Source organism: Vulpes lagopus, chromosome 6, assembly GCF_018345385.1.
Source record: "Vulpes lagopus strain Blue_001 chromosome 6, ASM1834538v1, whole genome shotgun sequence".
In the NCBI taxonomy this organism is placed as follows: Eukaryota; Metazoa; Chordata; class Mammalia; order Carnivora; family Canidae; genus Vulpes; species Vulpes lagopus.
Window position 1 is genome coordinate 64,318,515 of NC_054829.1, and position 24,546 is coordinate 64,343,060.

Below are 24,546 nucleotides of genomic sequence, written 5' to 3' on the forward strand. Positions count from 1 at the left end.
TAGTCATCCTTGGAAAGCTGCATTCTCATCAACTCTGCTCATTATGAGTCCAGTCTGAGTGTACACAAAGCACCTATTGACTTCAGTGGGAGTTCTAAGGCACAGTCAGTCCTGAGAGAGGTGATGTTTTTAAATCACGCTTCCTATCTCACTGAAAGGCTAGAAAATGAAGGCAGAAAACACAGACACCTCAATTATGAGCTTTAAAATAAGATTAACCATACAATGTAGATTTCACAGTAGTATCAACAATTAACTGCAACCACTACTTGCAAATGGGAGCTTGTGGTGCTTGGTGTCCCCGAGTCACCAATACTGTGAAGGGGAGAGAGAAATGTAAGAGAATTTTCCCAGAAACAAATATTTAGTTGACAATTTATCTGAGAGTAGTGTAAGTGAAAAAGAAATGCCAGAAATAATGGAACCTAGATTTTATTGATCAGTATTAATTTTTATAATTTAATGATTTTATTTTTTAAAACAATAGTGGGGATCTCTGGGTGGTGCAGCAGTTTAGAGCCTGCCTTTGGCCCAGGGCGCAATACTGGAGACCCGGGATCGAATCCCACATCGGGCTCCCGGTGCATGGAGCCTGCTTCTCCCTCTGCCTATATCTCTGCCTCTCTCTCTCTCTCTCTCTCTCTCTGTGACTATCATAAATAAATTTTAAAAAATTAAAAAAATTGAAAAATTAAAACAATACTGAAGCAAACTTAATTGTGCTCAGTTCTCTGTTACAGAAGTTATCTAGCAGTTGTTTGATAAATCCATTTAATTATTGTTGAGGACATTGATGGCAATTATTATGATGACATGAATGTAGAGAGGTAAGACAGAAAGGAACACTCTGGCATGGGCTCTCCTCTCACAGACTTCATGGAGTATGAATATTGTAATCTGATGACCTTCATCATATTTTACTAAAGTTATTAATCAGGATTATGGCTTCAATTCCATCTGTACCATTGAGGAAAATTTCTATGTTTACCAAAAATCAGATGCTTCAAGATTGTGTTGATCCATCCCACTGAGGAGGCAAGTGGGAGATAACTGGAGTGGAATGAAGGTATTCCTGACACGTTATTATTCATTGTTGATCAAATAGTTTGAAATCTTAAGTGTTGGGAATAAAGAGTGTGAGGAGTAAAAAGTCATATTTAAAAGCTACAAGGTTAATACTCCTTTCTTATGATCAGAACATACTTTAAGTTCTTTACTTTGGTCTCATAAAAACTAATTTTAAAATCATCCAGGGTAAAGTCCAAAAACCCAAGCTTAAAGTGATATATTGACAATTAGGAATAATATATCACTACTTATCACAGTGCATTAGTATTTTTAATCTTTTATGTATTTATTTGAGAGAGAAGGAGAGTGCACGTGTGCAGGCAAGGAGGGGAATAAGGGAGGAGAGGCAGAGGGGATGGGAGAGAGAGTCTTGAGCAGACTCCTGGCTGAGCACAGAGCCAATATGGGGCCAATCTCACAACCCTGAGATTGTGACCTGAACTGAAACCAAGGCTTGGAAGCTTAACTGACTGAGCTACCCAGGTGCCCCAATAATTTTTAATGAGATTTTAGTGACATATAAACCTCACTAATCTTTTTACCAGGATAGGTACATTGTAAGCTATCAACAAATGTGTTTGAATAGGCTCTCACTGTGTGCCAGTTAAGTACATACAAAGACCTGTTCTTCAGCAGGTTTCTGTTTTATTGTACTTTTTATCTTCAGTCATCTTCCCTCACCTACAGAGTGACAGAATCTTTACATGAGTCATGCACACCTTCTAGCACACTGCAGGTTTTTCATAACAGTTAAACAACAACTCTAATTACTATGCATAATTGAAGAGTAATTTTCTACAGTACAGGTGCAGTTACCTGAAATTTATTCTCCTACAAAGTACTTCACTCTTTTCCCCATGTTAGTTTTGCAAAGAAATGAGGTATCTTTTAGTAACCTTTTTTTTCTATTTAGAAGAAGAATTGGGCTTTTCTTTCTTCAGAACAGAAATATTCGCATATCAGTTTATTTCTATCAGCACAGTTTGCTCAGAGAAAGTTTTCTATTGAGAAGGGTATGGGCTTTTGTCCATTTACTAGAATTGGCTAACATTTAGTTCAACAGTAATTATTAACCTTTATTTCTCCTGGACAGAAACTATTAATGCTCTTTACTAAGAATTTAAGTACTACTTCAATTTGATGTATCATATAGAAATGAGCTCTGTCAAAGGAAGACCCTATCAGTTTTGTACTCTTTGTAGCATTAAGTCAGATGTGTGGTGATGGGAGGGGGCAGGTAATTGGGAGGGGGCAGGATAGGAAATGGAAGGTCTCCTCCACAAAGAAAGATTTTTTTTTCTTGACTTTTTGGAAGTCTGATGTAAACAAAATAGTATTTTCTTTGGCATACTATAAACTCCAACTTCATCAGTTTCCTCAACCTATAAAAAGTTTGTGTGCAGTTTATACACACATTTAAAAATATGCTTTACTAGAGAATTTACTCTGTCTTCAGTTTAATAATTAGTAATGTAGCCTTCAGTTTCAGGTAATATTTAATCTGTTAAGGGAACACTAATGAAGAGAAGGAAGAGTAAAATAGGAGTATTGCTTTACAGCTTAAAGACAGCCAGAAATAGCTGCCTTGTGAACTGATGACATCCCAAAGCCTAAGGAGAAGTGATGGCTTCCATCCTAAGGTATCTCTTGTCTTCATGGGTGGGACTGAGAAAATTAAATTCTATTCTGGAATTTCATGACATACCAGCTTTTTTGTCTCATGTTAACTTTGACTTAATAAGTATTCTAAAGCTGTTGTTGTTGTTTCTTAAGGAGGTTCGATACACTTTCTAGGACAGTCTGAAAGTATGTATTTCTTGAAAACAAAATAGCAATGACCAGAAAAAGTTTGGTATTTTATGCTGTAACATGATACTTCCCCAACAGCACAAATTTAATGTGCCATAAGAGAGGATTCTTCAGTTCACACACACACACACACACACACACACACACACACATGCACACACACACATGAACACACGCGCACATACACAGAGTTATTAACAGTCTTGCAGGACTTTGCAGGGCAGATTCTATGCCTGAGTTTGCTGATTAATTTGTGTAATTCTTTTACAAGTGTTACACACTAGGCTTCTTCAGTATACATTAATACAGTAGACTTAAAGTCACATATGCACAACAAAACAAATCATAAATAATGAGATACTAAAAACCAACTGTCACTGAGGTAGCAATTATTGGTGTCTCTTTTTCACTTCAGTGACTTTTTCCTTTTACCCTGAGACATGCAAACAGAACAAACAATTAGTGAAATAATTGATGATCAGTAACTTCAAAGTTTGTGGTGACCTGGTTTATGCTTTATAAGCTTAATAATGAGAACACCTCTTATTACTGATTAGTGTACTGCCTGGTGCTATCTGATGCTGCTTGGAAGGTACATCTGTATAAGACAAAAGGTTTTTATCTGCCCTTTACAGTTAGTTGGTCCCTAATGAACTGAGCTTTTTGTCCCTTGCTGTTTTTAGATTCCAATTAAACTTGTTTATAGAATAGGCAAATAATTAAAGATGTACTGTTTTCCACGACTTAATATTGTCTTCCAATAGGGTTGTGTTGAAGTTGGTGGCAATTAACATATATAGTAATGTTTTTAATCATTTACGTATTAAAACACATGCAAAATGTGCCCATGTTTTCTTAGGCTTCTTTGTGCTTGTCAACCCATTCTCTTAACTTGCTTTGGGTATGCTAATTACCCTCTGTCAAGCTGGGGTAATTCATCTTTTCCAAGAAAAAAACCCCTCAGTTTTCATTTTTATGCTTGAGAAAGTCAAAGAATGGCAATTTATTCTGGAGCTTTCAGAACCAGAAAAGAATGCTGTAAGGTTATGACAAACTGATTTTGTGTTGTGCACAGCAAGAAATATTAAACACATAAATAGCATGTCATGTTAGAAATTTTATGTTAAAGTAGAATTTCTTACCTCTTTTGTTGTATTTTCTATCAACCTTCATCCTGTATTAGGTCTTTAAGCAAAACACCTGTATAAAGTATTTCTTGGCCACAAAAACATGGAGAATGAAATAGCAAATGTTTTGGTAGCCATGCTTTTCCCAGTAAATTAAAAATTCCCACAATCCCTAGAGACAGTGGAATTGTTAGTTCTTTTGTAATCTGTAGAGAAATACTCAAAATGATCATCTCAAGGGCCCATTTTCAGTTTTTAAACAAAGATTTTAAATATGGTCATGGCTTACTAATGAGATGGGCAACTCTTTAAAGTGACTGCCTCTAGGATTTCCAGGAAATGTGTGACATGAGCTAGCACTCCCATATCCCAAATACTATTTTTCCCACGTGTAAACCCTCAGCAAATGTCTGTTAATGGGTTCATTTCTCCATCTTCATCCATTTGGTGTATCTCTTTTTGAGTGAAGTATTAGTGAAAAAGCCATGCCCTGGAAGTCTAAGGACTTTGTATGAACAGGGAAACTACTAGGAGGTATAATAGGGAAAGCTGAACTTTTTGTTTCCTTGAAACATCCAGAGTATCTTGCACAGATACTGCAATGGAAAGAAAAACTTACACAATCTGACACCTTTTGAAAGTTACGATGTATTTGTGGTCTTTAACTTATTAGGACAACAAGTAAAAATTTAAAAATGGTCTTTATTCTCTAAACCTGAAGGAATGATGGAAACATAATTCTAGTTGTATTCTAATTCCTTTCCCTCTTCGTTCTGGAACATTATAATACTCTTGGACATTTTAGATGGCTACATTTTAGATAGCTAGTAGTTCTTCAGACACTAAAACCTACCACCTACTACGTAATATAAATAGCTTGGATGATACTTAAAAATGTATATTTCCAGCCATGTCTCCGAATCTTTAAGTTAGTGCTAAGTAGGCATTAATCAGGTCTTTCCATTCCTTCAGCAGAACGTGCTGACAGATGACCATGACACATGGAGTGCTGTAGGCTACTTACTTGCTAGGGATCCCACATGCTTTTGCTCCTACCAGATGAGTTGCATGCTTACCACAAGTTAGTTGTTTTTGTTTCCAAGCCTATGTATGTCATTTATATTTGTTATATTAACCACATAAAATTAGTTATGATCTTAGCAGCATTTTATATCCATGAAATATGAGTGCAAAATAGAAAGCTGCATTTCTGTGACAACTAAGTTGAATGCTTTGGAAAAACATGTTGAAGTCAACTTATTTTAAAGAAGTGTTGTAGAATTAGATTTGAGTGAGACAAAGAAATACATATAAATTGATATGGACACCATGCTCAGATCGTTGTATAAATTCTATTAGTTGAAGAAACCACAACCAGTACTCCTAGAAAATACATTATGGATGTGGTTTATGCAAGAAAGATGAAAGGAAATGCCAATAAACGGACAAACCCACACTCAGTGAAAAGGTCCATGCAGAAATGAAAATTTCTTTGTTCCTCATTATAATATTGGTGAAATAATACAGTTATATGGTTTAATTTAAAATACTTAAGATGGGCAGCCAGGTGGCTCAGCAGTTTAGCGCCACCTTCAGCCCAGGGTGTGATCCTGGAGACCCAGGATTGAGTCCCACGTTGGGCTCCCTGCATGGAGCCTGCTTCTCCCTTTGCCTTTGTCTCTGCCTCTCTCTTTGTGTCTCTCATGAATAAATAAAAATAAAATCTTAAAAAAAAAAATAAAATACTTAGGATATATATTCTTTTAACTATCTCCCACATTAACTTCCTTTTTTGGTTAATTTGACGACTAGTATTTCCATTTGCTTTGATCAGAGAGAATCTATTATAGCAAATAGGTGGAATCTTCCTATAACCAATAACTTTGGGTAATTCATTAACTAAATATTTTTGGTTGGGAGCCCAGACTCATACTCATTTTCTTGAATTTTGCTCTATGGTGATGTTGGAGTGAAATAACTCTAGAGTATGAAAAAAAATGTCATTGTCCCAATTTTAAGCATGATGGGGAACTAAATTATGGCTAAGCCAAGTGACTCATTTAGGATCACATCCTTTATAAAGTGGATTGCCTGGATTATCTCCACTAGTTTACTCTTTAAAACATGAATCCTGTACATTTATTTCTGGAAATATAATTTCTTCAAACAGTAGCTGTTTTCATTTGCTGAATAGTAGGCTATCTGGATTTTGGCAGCATGTTTCAGGATTTCTCCCATTTATATGCATATCTAGTGCAGAGTATGTGAGAACTAGGCCCTGGGTAACTGACACATTTGCATGTGTGAAAATAGCTCAATTAACACAGGTAGAATGTGAGAATGTCCATTAATTCCTCAGGAAACAATGGCTCATAGTGCTAGGACCAATGCAGGGTCTTGCAGATGGTGTCAAACCAACTGTGTTTGCTAAGACACAATGCAGCATCTGGAGGGCTGGCAAAATCCAACAACTTCAGAGACAGCAAGTCAAATTTGATCAGAGAGACCAACACTTGACCACATGAGTGTCTCAGCTTCCTGGGATGTGTTCCAAAATCCATCCATCTCATCCAGCATGACAGTCGAAAAAGTCACACTTCACATCTCTGCATCAAGCCATGTCTCTGACTGTCACACAACGCGGCCTGCCTGACAGAATAAATTTATGGCATCTTCCAATGGCTTCCTCACCTTTTTTTAAATGCATAACCTTTTCTTCCCCTTAAGTAAAATAATATGCATAATAGACACACTGAGCTACAAATGCAATTTTCTATGGACAAAAAGAACAAGGATTTTAATACTTTAATTGATTTTAGAAAATTCTTCTTCCCTCACCAATTGTCACCTAGTAGAAATCAGGGCACCAGACAATATAACCACCTGAGCATGTGTGTGCTATTTAGGAGAAGAGGCTCTTGAGTCTGACTTTCTGAGTGTGAATAACATTGTCTATTTTCTAGCTGTGTGCCCTTGGGCAAGACAGTGAACATTCCTGTGCTTAGTTTTATACATTTCTTTATTGGAGGAGGGGGAATAGCAATAAAAATATCTGTCTCTGGAATGTCATGAGGCAGTGTCATGATTCATGCAGAATATTTGGGATATTATCAGGCATATAACTCAAAGCTAATATATGTTAAGCATGTATTAGTTTTAAGCATTAGCTATATGTTAAGGTTATAACTGAGTCATTATAGAGAGAATGGAGGGTGGGGCCTATGGAAAAGGGAGTGGGAGATGGTTTTCCAGCTCTGGTCTAGGCTTATGGTAGAGTATAAAAAATGGAAACCCTCTGATGGGTACTGTAAAGTTTGCCAGGGTAGGAGACTATCATAAAGTAGACATTTGCCTGGAGTTCCCCCCATGTCATGTGATTGTATTATCATGAATTAGTGGCAGCAGGTGGCGGTTAGGTGAGGTTTTGGGGATTCAGGACTCTGGCCATGTCACCATCTGTTGTGACTAAGAAATAATAACAGTGACAATACAGACACACTATTCACATTTATTTTAGTGCCAGACACTAAGCACTTTTCATAAATGGACTCATTTATTCCTCTCAACTACCCTACAAGGTTTTATTCCCATGTTGCAGAGGAAGAAACTGAGGCACAGTAGTAAAGTAAGTGTTAAAGCTAGAATTTGAACTCAGGCAATCTAGATCTGATGTCTGAGCCATAGACCAAGATATTAAGAATAGATATGTGTTTTTATTATAATCTGAACCATTTTATTGCACCATGCCTTTTAACTCTTCCATCACTTTTATTCCCTCCAAAAGTGAGAATTCCAGGAATTATTAGAACTTGTAAATAATAAATTCTTTAGGAGTAGTTATAGTAACATAATTCACTAATACTAGAAGGGCACTTGCAGCCTTTATTATTGCAATTCTGTAAGTTTTCCTAGGGAAAACTAATTGAGAGGCATTTTCTATTGAGCAATGATTTTGTGTTTAATTAATGGCCCTATTAGTATGATGAAATCAGAGCCTAGTTTTTTTTATCTGAGTTGGATCAGGAAAACAGAAACAAATAGGATATTTTGGTTAGAAATTAGAATTTCCTCTATACGGTATCAGAGGCTTATATGATTTTTGGAAATTGTGAGAAGATGAAGTCAGGAAATACTTTTTAGGAAATATTTGAAGACATCCAATGATAGGGTTTTCAGGGAAGCTTAAGTTAAAATTCTGCACTGCATGTATCTCCTTAGTGGCTGATTCTTGTAGAAATCCTAAAGAAGTCAAAGACAGGCCACATCTGACCCAATCTAAACTTCCAGCCTGCAACTGTCACTAAGGAATGAGCTTCAGTGGGAGTGCTTCTCAGAGGCACTAAGGGCCATGAGAAGGTCAGGGACTTATGGGAAATGTAGTTCCAGACTTGCCTCCTGTGGTGCAGATAGGGGTGACATCAATGCTGCACTCAATGTGGACCCTGCAGCACACTGAGATACAGTTTCAAGAAGTCAGCTCAGTCATTCTTTTCTTGACAAGATTTTGTCAGCCATACCAGGACAGTTATTTTCAAAACACATGAGGGAGTTCATTATTTTACTGTGATAGCAAAATGGTATAATAGAGTGTTCATTTATTATAGATATTTACTGGCCTCCTTCTTTATTCAGAACACCACATTAGTGACTCCCTCATTACACAGATGCAGGCTTCACATAGAGTGATCAATGAAGACTTTATGAATGAATAATTTAATTGTATTCATAAAGGTACTAAGATACTTTATTGCCTCCTAGCAAATACCGTAATCATTATGTGTCATGAGTAGGACAGATAAATGCTAGATGAGTTCTGAAGAGGAATCAGCTGTTTTTCACTTTTGTGGCCAAGGAAGACCTTATTAAACACATGGAATTTGAGCAAGGCCCTAAAGGGAAAATGACCAGGCACTGCCTTAAGTGATTAATCACATCAGAAACAGCCTAGATCTCTGAAAGGGTGGGTAATATTCCTATTTCCATTGTACATTGGTGGTAGCCATGGCTCAGAGGCTCAGAGGGAATGTGTCCCTAATTTCAGTTGCCTATATCACAGTGGCAGAAATTGTCAGAGGTGGACCTCAAATCCAAGTTAGTGAGATTTCAAAACCTTTTTCAACCCTATCACACTTAGTACCAACTACATTTTAAGTTCTAAATATAAACTGAAGGGCAGCCTGAATGGCTCAGCAGTTTAGCACTGCCTTCAGCCCAGGGTGTGATCCTGGAGGCCCGGGATCAAGTCCTACGTCGGGCTCCCTGCATGGAGCCTGCTTCTCCCTCTGACTGTGTCTCTGCCCCCTACCTCCATAATGAATGAATGAATGGATGAATGAATGAATGAATGAATAAATAATCATGAATAAATAAATAAAATCTTTAAAAATAAATAAATAAAAATAAATATAAACTGAGACAAACAGAGCTCCTAATGTAAGTTTATATAGATATCAGTAAAACTACAGGAGACCCAAGTTTCACATAGAAAGACATAAATATATATTGAAATAAATATGTTTAATATAAGCCTATTTGGTATCCTCAGAGATCCATTGGTACAATTGTGAATTAGAATACTATAAACTCTTTCACAGTCAACCTTTGTTTTTTTAAGTTAATCACTTTGCTGTGTTATAGTAATGGTCCAGTTTAAGAGAAGAATTTTTATTCATTCATTTATGAGGCAAGCTAAGCTTTGTGATTAAGAATGGGAACTCTGGAGATATACTGCCCTGGTTTGAATCCTGCCCCTGTTATTTACTAAGTACATGAGCCCAAAATTCTCATCTGAATAGTGGGAATAATCATAATCATAACCATAATAATACTGTATTAATCATCTACTACTGACATATAACAATCACAAAACTGAGTCAGTAATCCAGGTATGGCTTAGCTGGGTACCTCTGCTTCAAGGTCTCCCTCTCCCTCTCTCTCTCTCTCTTTTAAGATTATATTTATTCATGAGAGATACAGAGAAAGAGGCAGAGACACAGGCAGAGGAACATGCAGGCTCCCTGTGGGGAGCCTAATATGGGACTTGACCCCAGGATCTTGCGATCACGACCTTAGCCAAAGGCCGATGCTCAACCATTGAGCCACTCACTCAGGTGCCCCTCATGGTCTCTCTTAAGGCTGTATTTAGAATGTCAGCAAGGGCTGTGGTCTCACCTGAAGGCTTGACTGGGTGATGATCTACTTCCAAGCTCACATGATTCTTAGCAGGATTCAGTGCTTTGTGGACTATCAGATTGAGATCCTCAGGTTTACTCTGTCTGTTGGCCAACAGCTTCTCACATTTCCCTGCCATGTGAGCCTTTTTGTCACACAGCTCCCAGTGTGGCAACTGGCTTCCCTCAAGCAAATGAACAAAGAGGGAGCACAAAATGGAAGCCATAGTTTTTTTGTAACCTAACTTCAGAGTGACATCGCATCACTTTCACCATATATGTTCGTTAGAAACAAGTTGCTTTGTCTAGCTCATACTCAACAAGAGTTTATTATAGACAGGTGTGAACATTAGGGGACAAGGATCATTGCAGGCCCATCTTAAAGGCTACCTACCACATCTACATAACAGGTTTGTTGTATGGGTTGAGTTAATATATGTAGATCTTAGAATAATGCCTGGAAAAAAGTAAGTGATGTCTGTGTTGGCTATGACTTTTACTATATGCAAATAACTAGAGTGCTTAATAAATAAGACTCAGTTTCTACTTTCAAGGCAATGTTAATCTAAAATAGTAATATGGCAGAAAATAAAAAGTACCATAATGGAGGTAAAAATAAAGAGCTGTGTTTATTGAGAGGAGAGTTTGATCACAAAGAGGTGAAAGATCAGCAAAGTTTTGGTTAATGAAGCAATATTTGCTCTGAGCTCCAGAATATGAGTAAGATTTTGATGGGGCCAGGGGAGGGGAAGTTTTAGGGGCTGGGGTGAACAGGGAGATGCTAAAGGCAGAAATGCAAAGTAGTTAAGGTTGTCCAGGGTAGCTGGGCATTATCTAGGAAACCATGGTATTCCAGGCTAACTGGAGCATCCAAAATGCAGCACTAAACTGAGAATTAGGATGAAAAGCATTTACACTTGGTTGTTGAAAATACTGAAAGAAAGTCAGATGTATTTGGACTTAATTCAGTCAGGAGTGTAAAGATGAGGAACATGAAGCTGAACTTCAGAAAGTTCTTTCTGGCAGCTGGCGGTAAAAATGGATTGGTGCAAGAAAATCCTGTAGGAGAGCCCAGTTAGGTCATTATTATAATGGTTAAGGTGATTAGGGATGAAGATCTATCTGACTAGAGCAGTGTCAGTGAGGAAGTAGATGAATCTGAGAGAGGAACAGACTCAGGTGATGGTTTGTTTTCTTTAATTAAGGCATGGGATTTCAGTTGACTGTCTTTGAGGACAGACCTAGGGACAAATCCTGACAACTGTTAGGTGTATCACCTTGAGCAAAGTGTTATAAACTTTTTGAACCTTAGTTTCTTTGTGGCAAAAGGATTAAATGAGCCAATGTGTATAAATATATATTAAAGACTCAACAGAGTGTCTAGCACAGTAAATGCAAAATAAATACTATTTCCTAACTCTAAAGGGATTATTATTTACAAATAGAACTGTAAATACAATTTTATATCATTATTTTAGAATTAGCCCCACTTGAAAGGGTCTAAGATTTAACTGTTTTATATATATAAAGAGATAACAGATATACATACATACATATATAATATTATAATTGTATATATTACATATATATATAATAGCAACAATAGCTAGTTTTTGTTAAATTATTATGCCCAGCATTGTGCTGAGCACTATATATGCATGATTCTATTTATTTATTTATTTATTTATTTATTTTTAAAAAAATTTTTTTTTTCTTTTCTTATTTATGATAGTCACACAGAGAGAGAGAGAGGGCCAGAGACACAGGCAGAGGGAGAAGCAGGCTCCATGCACCAGGAGCCCGATGTGGGATTCGATCCCGGGTCTCCAGGATCGCGCCCTGGGCCAAAGGCAGGCACCAAACCGCTGTGCCACCCAGGGATCCCCGCATGATTCTATTTAGTCCTGCCATCTGTCATATGAAATATGTGTTTCATCACCTGCATTTTACAGTTGAGAAAACTGAGGCTTGGAGAAAATTTCTTTTTTAAAATTTATTTTCTTTTTTAAATATTTTATTTGTTTATTTATTTGATAGAGAAAGAGAGAGAGAGAGCGCACAAGCAGGAGGAGTGGCAGGCAGAATGAGGGAGAAGCAGGCTCCCTGAAAAGGAGGGAGCCCAATATGGGGCTGGATCCCAGGACCCTGGGATCATGACCTGAGCTGAAGGCAGAGCTTAACTAACTGAGCCACCCAGACACCATTTTTTTTCTTTTTTACAGATTTATTTGATCTGTGGTGCACACACGTGGGGGTGAGGGGGGTGAGGGGACGTGGGAGGATGCAGAAGGAAAGGAAGAGAGGGAATCTCAAGCAGATTCTCTACTGAGTGTGGAGCCCAGCTTGGGGTTCAATTTCACCATCCTGAGATCATGACCTGAGCCAATATCAAGAGTCAGTTGTTTAACCGACTGAGCCAACCAGGCTTCCTAAGAAACTTTCTTAATGTCCAAAAGCTGATGAGTGACAGAGCCCATGTTTGAACAGATTTTTGCTGATTCCAAGCCTTGCTCTTAGCTATTGAGCTGCCTTTCTAAAATATAAGTGAGTCTGCATAAATATTTCTCTTTCGGGGATCCCTGGGTGGCGCAGCGGTTTGGCGCCTGCCTTTGGCTCAGGGCGCGATCCTGGAGACCCGGGATCGAGTCCCACGTCGGGCTCCCGGTGCATGGAGCCTGCTTCTCCCTCCGCCTGTGTCTCTGCCTCTCTCTCTCTCTCTCTCTCTCTGTGACTATCATAAATAAATAAAAAAAAAAATTAAAAAAAAAATATTTCTCTTTCTGTATATGTCTCACCTGGTATACCATTTGTATAGTGGGAGTTGCTAAATCAATACATGCTTGTTGATAAAGACCCATCACTCATGTTCCAATTGAGATGATGTGGCTGCTGTTTTTCTGGCTTCAGACTCTCCTGGCACTTCACCTCCTGAGTGATGAATGTGGTTTTACTCCTTACTGTTTTGGCACTGCTCAAGTGCTTTAAAATGTTCCCTTCCTGACTTCGAGAGGTGATTTACCAAAATGTCAGTCAGAATTAATTTGAATGATATTCATTGCAGTTCCCCAAGGGCTGGAGTTACTGGCATGTTGTTTTTGGATGTCATATTTTGATGGGAGATAACATTTAACTGGAGTGGGAAGGGCACAATTTTGGATGAGTCAAGCAGTAAGTCACCAGGGACTATATTCATAACTGTATTACTGTTCTGCTTTACAGGAATTGTCTAATCACAGTGATTCCAAGCCATTAAAAAGTTCCAGCACCCTATCTTTTATTTCATTTTGCAAAAGTCTTTCTCAGATTATTCCATACCATGCTTTTCTTGAAGAGATTTCAAATTGAGTTTGTTTTGATGATTTTAATAAGCCAAAACCAGTAGGATAATTGGGCCATTCCAGGAGGCTGGAGGCTGCAATGCCAGAATTTGGAATTGTTGATTCCCTGACTCCAAATTTCAGCTCTGTTTATTCAGATAAACTTGGAGAATCCAAACTTCTTTCTTCTCTTCCTACCCTTCCTCCTCTTCTTCCTTCTTTTCCTCCTCCTCTTCTTCTCCTTTTTTGGAAGAGACTCTTTTAAAACTTTATTGAGGGAGGCCTGGGTGGCTAAGTTGGTTAAGCATCCGACTCAATTTCAGCTCAGGTCATGATCTCAGGGTTGTGAGATAGAGCCCTGCATCAGGCTCTGCACTGAGCATGGAGTCTGCTTAAGATTCTCTCCCTGCCCCTCACCCCATTCATGCTCTCTTTCTAAAAAAATAATTAAAAATTAAACTTTTTGAGATATTTTTAACATATAGAAATAATATATATTTAAGGTATACTACTTGATATAGGGAAATATATATATATAATATTGAAACAATCACCACAATCAAGCTGAATAACTTATCCATCACCTCTACGTAATTACTATTATGTGTGTGTATATTGAGGAGGTCTGCCTTAAGATCTATCTTCTTAGAAAAATAAAAGTATACAATACATTATTGTTAATTATCATTACCATGTTGTACTTTAGATGTCTAGAATTTATTCATCCCACATAACTGAACCTTTGTACCTTTGATGAACATCTTCCCATTGCTCCCATTGCCCCCAGCCTCTGGCAACTACCATTCTACTCTCTGATTTTATGAGTTTGACATTTTTAGATCCAAATATAGGTGAGATTATGCGGTATTTTTCTTTCTGTGTCTGGCTTATTCACATAACTCCAGGGTCATGTTATTGCAAATGGGAGGATTTCCTTTGAAGAGGTTATTTCTAGGTACAAAAGCAGGAGAACAATGTTTGTTATCTTTTGGGATCAGTGAGAGCAGAATCTCAAACTCATATAATGCTGGAGTTGCAGAGATTTTAGAGATCATCTTATTCATGCCTTGTCTTTTAGGAACAAGAAAATTAAGATTCAGGGGGGTTGAGCTAATTCATCCACTGTCACAAAATTGCTTAGTGATGAAAATAGAAATGAAATTTAGGACTCTTGGCACCTAATCCATATTAATGTTAAATTAACTTAGCAAGTGCTTACCTCTTCAGAGGTGCCTTGCTTAGGTGTTCAATAAAAGCGATGAAGTAGCTTAACCATAATCCTTGAGAATACATTACTGTTTGTTACTGAAGATAACATCTACCTCTCTACATATCACCCTCTGAATTATTGCTAACTGGCTAGCAACTTCATTTTGACTTTAGCACACAGTGTTGCCCATATGTTTCTTTATCACATTTTAGAAATACATTGATTAAAAGAGATGATTCTATCAAACCAAATGATTTTCCTAAGGTATATTTGAAATAAGATCTTCTAATATTAGCATTGGACAATATTTATTAGGCACTTATTTATACCCGGTATAGTTTAGGCATTGTACAGACTAAGACAAACAGATATATTCTGATTTTTCTATCTCTGTGGTATGATTGTTAAAGGGAATGGCATTAATGGAATGGTACCCAGTAAATTTACTTAAATAAATAACATGTTAAGATACATATATCTAAAGGGTTGCATTGCAAAGAGGTTAGCAAAGATGGGTCAAGTCAATTGTTTAGATCAGTGATTCCCAGATTTTTTAATTTCAAAGACCAGGGAAATTTCTCTCCAAAATGTTGAAAATCAAATATGATAAAGCCCTGCTTGTAAACGAATTTTGATAGCCAAGTTTTATTTTGACAGATAATGAAAAAATGCTTAAAGAAACTTTAACTACCATTGCTATTATTATGTAAGAAAAAGGATGTTTTAATATTTAAAAAGCTTAAGAACATAATTTCAGAATGAAGAATAAGCCTTCCCAAGAAAAGGTAGTTTGACACCTTTCTACCAGTAGGGGTGTATGGTATGTGTGTGTGTGTGTGTGTGTGTGTGTGTGTGTGTGTGTGTATACACCTTATGTTTCTCACTTTCTACAGATGGTACAAACTCTGTAATAGCAGTGGTCCAAGGACTGGTATTTAGGAACAATTAATTTTTTGTTATGTAGAACCAGTAGATCTTTGCTTCCTGTCCTAAAGCTAGAAAGGATTCTAGGAAAAGGAGAAATTGCAGGAGTATTTTTAAAACTAAGATACCAGAGGTGAGAGCCAAGTACATTTTCAGGTACATGGGTATAGTCTGGAGGAAGTCTCAGCCATAGAAATGTAATTATTCAATGAAGAAATCAACTGGTAAATATATCAGAGGAAAGTAGAACCTGCATAGGGAAGGAGATGGAAAAAGAAGAGGTTGAGGATAACTTTCGAGCCATTTAATTAATTTAAATTTGTGGACGTTTATTACTTTTCTTCTATTTTTTTATCATGGCCAAAGTAATAATGAAGTGCACTGATTAAAGAAGAGAAGGGAAAAGCATTGATAGAATGGCTGTTCTTAATAAATAACTACAAGTATTTCCCTTTGAAAATGCCCTACCTGAAATGAATACATTACCTGTCAAACTTCCAGGTAAACCCACTAACTCTCTTTTACTGTAGTTTGTCCTTTAAAAACACACCTTTCCTGCTAAGGAAATGTTATTTTAAATCCATAATATAGAAAATAGCAAATAGTCATTACAAGCAAATCCTGAAACATTGCCTAGGAACAGCAAGGCCAGGCTATGCCAGGAGCAGAGGTTCACCCTGTAAGCCAGGAAAATTATTTCCAAATTGCCTTCCCTCCAACCTGTGGCTGTTGGGTTGTGGAGAGTTTTTGTCTCTTCGGGTGCTCTGATTTAGAGGATGACAACTTGGAAAATCATGATTGGAGATGGATCCCTTCTCCCTGAGCGGTCATTACTTTCTTCAGCAGTATTATGGAACCCCTGTGTTAACCTGTGTTTGGAATACCAAAGTAGAATTTGGGAATCCATTTTCTCTCCAAAAACAATGTTTTTAATGGTACAATGAGTTACATAATGATATGAGTTACATACTAGGATGAAGTAGAAAGGATCGTTTAACTCCTCATGTATCCTCAGTGTCAGGTCTAATAATTTATTGAGCACCTACCAGGTGCCAGTTACAATTCTGGATCAACAGTGGGCCTTCCCTAACTATATTTTAAGTCCTGTAATTGTGGCTTATGATTATCTGTTAAAATGTGCTATGGCCTGTTTTATATATTCTCCACTAAGATTCCTCTAAGTAGTCCCATTTGTACCCTTACTGTAAATGAGTGTGACCAATTAGTGATATTTCTCTCTTTCTGAAATAACAATTACTAAAAAAAAATGAATATTCTATATACCCAGGTCCGATTGCATGAGATTCCATATTCAACAGATTTTCACTTTTCTCTTGGAAAATATGACCTCTTTTTTCCTTTATTTCAGGTAATGAAACTAGGGATTTTTACTACAACCCAAAATACAATTCAAGGAAAATAGTATAATGGAGATGCCTTAATTAATTAATGAGAGGGAGAAAAGGTTGTCTGGACCAAATATTTCTCTTTTTTGCATCAGGAGATCCTCTGGTAGCCTGACTGATGCTTGCTCTGGAAGATATTCCTGGATCGGGCAGTTGGGGAGCAGTTGAAGAAATGCAAGGTAGACTCTTCTGTTACAGAAAACATCTTTACCATCCTCTCTATTCGTAACTTGTTTTTGATTTTAAAGAGAAATCTTCTGGGTCTTAAAAATGGTGTAATTTAATATAAGGTAACAGTTAAGGGAGGCAGTGAGGTGAGATGGGACCAAGTTACATGTAAAATATGAAGCGTGAACAATAAATTGCCTTTCTTTGTGCATAATGGATGTTACGTGTCCATACTCTGTGCCATATTTTCTGGGTTTGAATCCCAGCTGTATCACTTCCTAGTTGTGTAAGCATAAGCAAATTACTAAACTCTTCCAAACTCCAGATCCCTCATCTGCAAATAGAGATAATAACTGCACCCCCTTGGGAGAGTTGTTAGGAGGATCAAGTAAGTTAATGTATCTAAAGCTCTTGGAATGAGATTTGGTACAGCAAATGTTTGCTATTATTATAGGGCAGTGTTCTCCAAAGTAGAGTGTACTCCTCAGAGACCAACAATCTAAACACCTATTTATGCTTATTTTTTATTTTAGCCTACTAAGTTTCCTACTTTGTGTATATTTTTAGCATACATAATATTTATGAATATACACATACATATATGTATTTCATAGATACTACATATACCATGTATTGGAGATATATAAACTTTTTGTTACAGTCACAAAGATTTGGAGACCACTGATATGGTAGTCTCTTACTTTTGTTTTAAAATCCAATTATAGGGGTGCCTGGGTGGCTCAGTCAGTTAAGCACCTGACTCTTCTTGATTTCAGCTCAGGTCATGATCTCAGGGTCATGGGATTGAGCCCTGTGTCAGGCTCCACGCTCAGCATTAGAGTCTGTTTGTCCTTCTTCCTTTGCTCCTTCCCCTGATTGTACTCTCTCTCTCTCTTAAATAAATAAATAAAATCTTTTTAAAGAAATTTAATTTTAGTTCTCTTTAGGAAGAATCCTTATCCTTTGTTTTAAGGTTATGGTCAAACCTATTAGAATAGGAATATGCTGCTTTTAAGACTAATTAATACCACCAAATTCACTCAAAGCTTCCTTTTTCTTCTTTTATTTTTTTATTATTTTCTTTCTTTTTCTTCTTTTAAATCATTTCCTCAGAATGTCTTCTACTAGGGCAGAGTTCTTTAATTTTAATGAACATTCAAATAATTTATTTTGGTGCATTTCTTGGAGACAAGGAACAATTTTGAGTATCAAGTATAGATTTAGGAAGACCTCATTTGGGTGTTTGTAAACCACTCTTAACTCCTTTCTGTCTCCTCTGTATTTAGATTTTCTTTTGTGCATTGATATATTAATTCCCCAAATTATCTCCTGAAAATCTAAGGACAGGAGTATAAAAGAATCATTAGCTAGGTGAATGTTTTCCTTTTAAAGTTGAGTATTTTAAAATCTTCAAAATGTATGTCCCTTTATGGCCTTAGACGTTTTTGTTAAAACTGTAGAACAAACCTGTGGCATCAAACTTAGACTGAAAATTAGTAGGAAGCTTTTTGAAAACACCACCGCAGCCACAAAACAAATATACAAAATAATTATTACCGTCAAAAAGTTCTAGAGAGGTTTGCTTCCACAAGATGTCATTATATAAATGATCTTTGGAGGGCCTCAGAGCTCATGATAAATCTACCAAATTGCTTATTAGGAGGCAAACAACAGCTCTGCTGAGATAAGTGTAACAGGCTTAGAAAAGCACATCTACGGCACAGTCCGCCTACACAAATTCCGCTCCTACAGGAACACAGAAACACTTTGGAATTCATTAGCATGCAGTATTTACTCAAAAGCTGCAAAAACATTGTGTTTGCATAATTTTATCAATTGTCAATAGCAGTGCTTGCCAACATTCATATCTTTATTGAGATGCAAAATTAAGAGCAGGAAGAAAGTTTGTATCAATATTAATACTGAACTCACTTGAAAAGATGACATTTATTAATAATGCATCTGGCTCAACATTCACAGTGGTATTTAAAGGCTAAACACAGTCCTGGTGCAGGAAACATTTTTAAGCAAATCTTGTTCATCAGCCACCTTATAGTTTTGAAATATATAAGCCATTTTTTCCATTCTACAAATGGTTACTTCCCAAAAATTCTATTGAAATTTAGGATGGGCTGGATGTAGTTAGAACAAGAGCAGTAATAAGACAAAGATTACAATGCATTAAACATTTTATGGAGAATTGTGTTGGTGCAAAGCATATTAGTTTTTAAAACTCTATGTTTGGGGAACAGCTGGTGTGGGCTGAACATGGAAACAACTGTTGTAAAACAAATGTTAAGGAATTGCTGTAAACAAGACTCCATTTATTTACAGTATGTTTCAATTCTTTCTTTCCTGTCTCTCTCACTCCTCCATCTATATCCATCCTGGCCAGTAGAACCAAAAGGGTGAAAGATTCCAGTATGTAGGTAGGTGTTTGTGTGTGTGTATGTGTGTGTGTATGCACGTGATGGGAATGTTTTGAAGACATATGCAAACACATTGATATGTATTTATATGTGTATATTCTGCTTTGTTGGGCTGATCTTTTGCACTCAGAACTGTAAATGTGGAATAGTGATATTGTGGCCATGATATAAGTTGTAAAAAAAAAACAAACAAATTTCACTCACTATTTTACCCATATTCTTCCATGACCAACCATCCCTTTGTTTCTTTCTGAACTTCAGTGCATTGTGGACACAGCCACAAAGACCTTACATTGCTCAAAACTAACCACACTTCATATATGAACTAAGCAGTTTGGGACTTGACACTTAAGATAAAAATGAGGAGGATGCGAAGAATACTTGAAGTTGGGCTCCACCTGTCTCTTTAGAGTTGATTCACATGAATTACTAGCAACATCAAGAACTTAACACCTTTTTGTCCTATTTTCAGTTGCTTCAAACCCACCCTGCTCATCTATTGAGTACAAAAGAAACTCATGTATCAGTGTTATTTTTTTTCATTTTTAGTGTTATTGCCCTTGCATGCTAAATGATTATGATTATACAGTTTAATTAAAAGAGAATGGAAGGATTATTGATAAAATAGTCTAATGGAAAGCTTCTTTTTAAAAAAAATTTATTTATTTATTCATGAGAGACACAGAGAGAGGCAGAGACATAGAGGGAGAAACAGGCTCCCTGTGAGGAGCCCGATGTGGGACTTGATCCCAGGACCCTGGCATCACGACCTAAGCCAAAGCCTAATGCTCAACCCCTGAGCCACCCAGGCACCCCTAATGGGAAGCTTCTTATGCAGTTATTTCTTAGCATATTAACTTTTGGAGGACAGGGGGATGTTTTAAATGCCATTTATTTATATTTTTAAAATGCCATTCATTGCAGACTTCGTAAACATACCTGTATTTCCTAGAAGACACTTGTATCAATCCAGAGTTTGATTTTAATTACAATTTACATTTCTCATAAGCATAAGGATCACTGTGGCCCATAGTAGGGCAATGTCTGTCTGGCATAGTGCCTCTTCCTCTTTCTTTCTTTCTTTCTTTCTTTCTTTCTTTCTTTCTTTCTTTCTTTCTTCTTTCTTTCTTTCCTTCCTTCTTTCTTTTAAAGGTTTTTATTTATTTATTTGAGAGAGAGGAAAATGAGTGGGGTGGAGGAGGGGCAGAGGGAGAGGGAGGAAACAGACTCTCCATGGAGCAGGGAGCCTAAAGCAGCTCCATCCCAAGATCTGGTATCAAAGACCTGAGCCAAAGGCAGACACTTAACCAACTGAGCTGCCCAGGCACCCCCAGCATAAAGCCTTTTCAAACTTAACTTTGGTTGGTTAAGAAACTAGGTATTTTATATGTATGATCTGGGTTTATGGCTAACTTGAGTTTGAAATAACCTGTAGGTTTTTAAATAATTTATTTCCTCCATCCTCACTTTTAAAGACAATTAAATAGTATATGTATTTGAAGTATCTGTCCAGAACTGCTACTTTTTTGTTGTATTCTTTGACTTCTTTAAACATTTTAAATTTGAAATATTAGGACAAAATATTACAATGTGCAAAGAAATATTAGACACTAAGTATACTTATCTTTTTTTATTCACATATCAGCTCCAATACATCAGGAATCCTTGCTAGATCATGCTATGCCTCTAGTCCAAATCTTCAATGATTGTTTAGTTCTAGATAATAAGAAAGTACTGTTTTTGTTTTAATTTGTGACAAAAAGCTGTTAAGGAAATAATACTGTTTCTCAAAGAAGTGTGGTTTTGTTCCAGTTTTCCCTTAATCCTTCATTGCTTTGTTGTATAATTTTAAGGAAAAAATCTTATATATTTATTTCCTATGAAATGAGAATTACTTATATTTAGAAATTGAATATTTTTCCTCAAGAGTTATGGGCCATTATTATTTATCACCTTTACCCATATGTGTTTTGAAGTTTGACAAATCCTAATTGTTTTATTTTCAGTTCTTAGGAAGAAAAGTACAATATAGAATATATTTTTGCAAGAAATCTATCAAACTATCACATTAACCTCGATAAGAGTAATCAATTTATTATCTCTTTTGTTTCAACAAAGAACATCATAGGCCTACTATTTCAGAGGTGGTACACAATTGAATATTCTTTGTCGTCGAGCTTACAGTTTAATAGAGCAGAAAAAAAAGCATGCCAAAAGTATTGAAAATAGCATGAATATAATGAGAGAAAAAGGGAGCTAGCATTTATTGTGTGAGGCTATTTATCATTTAATCCTCTCAACCATCTTGATTTGCCAGTGAGCAGACTTGCGTGAACGGATAAATAGCTGAGAATCTCAAGGCCAAGTAGTGAGGTTATGGGGAGACGCGGTCATGCCAAAAGCCACATCCCTTTCATCATAGTGAAAGTATATTTGGAATTCAAAAAATAGGCATAGGGAAAGGTGTCAAAGGAGTCAGGAGGAGGAAAATAGACTAAGAGGGATTTTAACAAGATTGAGCAATATTGAGGAAGTTTCATTTTATCCAAATAAGTATTTGCAAATGGTAATAATTTTTAGCAGCTTACCTTCTCTTCTCAGTTTGCTTTTTAATTCAGCTAATCCAGAAACTTGAAACCAGTGTGGAATAAATTTTTTATTCAACTTTAAATTATTAAAACTTATTAAAAATAACTATTGACATTCCTTGTTCTAAATAGACATCTATGACCAGAAACTCAGAATTCACAACTAACACCAAGCTATATTATGATATTAACTGTTATTAATTTGCTTATTATTCCTTCACCGACCATTGATCTGTGACAAGAGCATGTGGTGAATTGATACACCTGTGCCTTTCAGAGCCCTGACCAAAGCACCTTGAGTGACCTGGAGAGATAGAGTGGTCCCAGAGCTCCAATGCAGACCTATAAAGCTCTATGAAGAACTGAAGACAACAGAACAGCTTTCAGTTGCTGCTTCAATGACACCTAAGAGTCAACAATGGAAGGTGATGCCCAAAAGAATGCAGGGGAAAGGTTTTTGATATTGTTGTTGTTGTTGTTGTTTTGTTTTGTTTTTGTAATGGAAGAGATCACACAGAAAACTAGCTGGCATGCATAATGTCTGTGTGACCTGTCTGTATTTACCTGCAAATTCTATAGGAATCAGTGCCTAGCAATCTGAATAGAAAATAAAGCAGCACATAACTACGATTTTTCCAACTAATGACACATTTTCAATACTTAAATATAAGCAGAGTTGGGGGGAGGATTATTTTAAAGTCAGCACAAAAATGAGAGAGGAGCCCAAGTAAATGGATTTGATAATCTACAGGACATCAGAATTTGATACAGAATTCGTAAATATATGCTTGTTTTTAATTATCAATTTAAAAATAGTTAAAGGGGTGGGTTGGTGGCTCAGCCAGTTGCACCTGACTCTTGGTTTGGGCTCAGGTCATGATCCTTTGGGTAGAGAGATCAAGCCTCCAATAGAGCTCCATGTTTAGCCAGAAGTCGGCTTGAAGATTCCCTTCCTCTGTCCCTCCTTCCATGTTCTCTCTCTCATTATAATAAATAAATCTTTAAAAAATAGTTAAAAAAACATATCTTTAGGAAACAAAATTTTGAACAGCTGTTGATACACTATCACAGAATTCTAGTGTTCTAAGGGACAGAATTTGAGAAATACTGATTTAAAGCATAATTTTCTTCCTGGAAATTTTCTGAAATGGTTGAAAATGAAGGTAAACACTTTGTTTTACTCTAAGCAAACAGGGGTCATTTGTGCCTGTTCAACTGTTTTTTTCCAAATCTTCGGAGGATCTCCTGCTGTTTTTGTTGACATTAGTAATAGCACACTGGGAAAGAAGCTTTGTAGAGAGAAATGTCAAATATTTCCTTCTGAAAACTGGATGTAGAGAAACATACATGAAAGGATTTTATGTGAGTAAATAAAGTGCTCTTTAATTATTTCAATACAAAGTTGCATTATTTTTCGCCATTCCTGGGCTCAACCTCTCCAAAACTGTTTTGCCTATAATGGAAAAGATTATGGAAAAAGGTGGACGGTAGATTGGTGCCAGAAGATAGTTGCGTCCCACGGTACGGATTAATCGTCACCGACGCTCAAAGGGCCCAAATTGAGAGCTCCCCCAAGCCTTACTGTGTGGGAAAGAAATTCTACGTGCCCCTGGAAAGACTCATTACTTTTCCAAAGGTGAACCGCTTGGTTGATAGTGTCGAGCGGCTGCGCAGCCTCCTTTCCGAGGCGCTGAAGCTGAACAGGGATCAGAGTGCCCTCCAGGTGGACTTGCATGATCACTACTCACGGACCATGCTTTCCTACTGAAGCCGCGGACCTTAATGATAGGCTTAGTTTGAAAATTGTACGTTTAGGCAACTTAGTTTTGAATTTCCCTATCCTTGTGTGTTTTTTTTTTTTTTTTCTTGTGTGTTTTCATATGCTTTTTGGGGGTGGTGTAGGGTTCACGTTCACACGTTTCTGTTGTACCCGTGTTAAATGACTTAAATTTGTAAACTATGAAATAAAAATTTTCCACTGGAAAAAAAAAAAAAACAAAAAAAAACAAAAAAAAACCTGGGAACTACTTTCTAGTCTGTGTGGGCTACTGAACCACACCTGCCCTCAACACAGCCACTCATCTGGAGCCCAGAACACTTTGGAGCCAGACTTAGACCTGTCTGCATAGGAGCCATCATCCACGAGCCAAAAGGAGTCAGACAGCCTCCAGAGAACAGGGTACTACAGAACATTGGACAGCTACCTGCCATGGCTGGCTCTTAGCCACATCCGTCCAGCTCTGGACACACCCCCCAGAGATGGAGATCTGTGGTGGTGGAGACCTCCAGAATGATGCTGTCCTCCCCTACTCCACCCTGGATACATGCTA

General features: G+C 37.0%; 1 long non-coding RNA gene across 1 annotated transcript; it reads left to right on the forward strand.

The window, feature by feature from the left end:
• The first annotated feature begins 2,637 nt into the window (after positions 1–2,637).
• LOC121493570 lies at positions 2,638–24,051 on the forward strand. Its single transcript, XR_005988508.1, has 3 exons — positions 2,638–2,708; positions 17,127–17,210; positions 22,494–24,051. It is a non-coding gene; the product is annotated as an uncharacterized LOC121493570 (long non-coding RNA).
• The last annotated feature ends 495 nt before the right edge of the window (positions 24,052–24,546 follow it).